The sequence below is a fragment of the Alligator sinensis genome, unplaced genomic scaffold, assembly GCF_000455745.1.
Source record: "Alligator sinensis unplaced genomic scaffold, ASM45574v1 scaffold1845_1, whole genome shotgun sequence".
Lineage (NCBI taxonomy): Eukaryota > Metazoa > Chordata > Crocodylia > Alligatoridae > Alligator > Alligator sinensis.
In genome coordinates, this window is record NW_005843407.1 from 61,057 (window position 1) to 61,449 (window position 393).

Genomic DNA, 393 nt, shown 5'->3' on the forward strand with positions numbered 1-393 from the left:
GAACCGCCTTGGTGATGTGACGGGACCTTCTGCGCGGAGCGGAGCTGCCGGCACCGATCTGCTGCAGCTCGAGCCCGCTGCCCTGGACCGGATCTGAGAGGTGTCGGCATGCAACAAGTGCTATGAAACGCATGTAATGTTGCCTGATTGCTAACAGGCAGGTGTCCCCCTCCTTCACGGTACCCACAAGAAGTGAGGCTGCAGAAGCTGAGGACTCATCCAAATGGCCTTCCCGTGTTGGGGTGTTTTTATGCTCTTCCCCAGCTGCCACTGTCGCTGTCCCCACTGTGCTGGGGGTGGTGGAGGCACCAGGGCTGCTCCTGTCCCCCCCGAGCCAGGCTACGTGTGGACTGGGCTCAGCTGGGGACTGGAAAGCAGCCTTGGGAATGAGCC

General features: G+C 61.3%; 1 protein-coding gene across 4 annotated transcripts in view; it reads right to left on the bottom strand.

Annotated features, from left to right (window-relative positions):
* The window catches only part of LOC102378112 (guanylyl cyclase-activating protein 1-like), a 14,492-nt gene that overhangs the window by 7,394 nt on the left and 6,705 nt on the right, over positions 1 to 393 (bottom strand). The window lies entirely within an intron of this gene.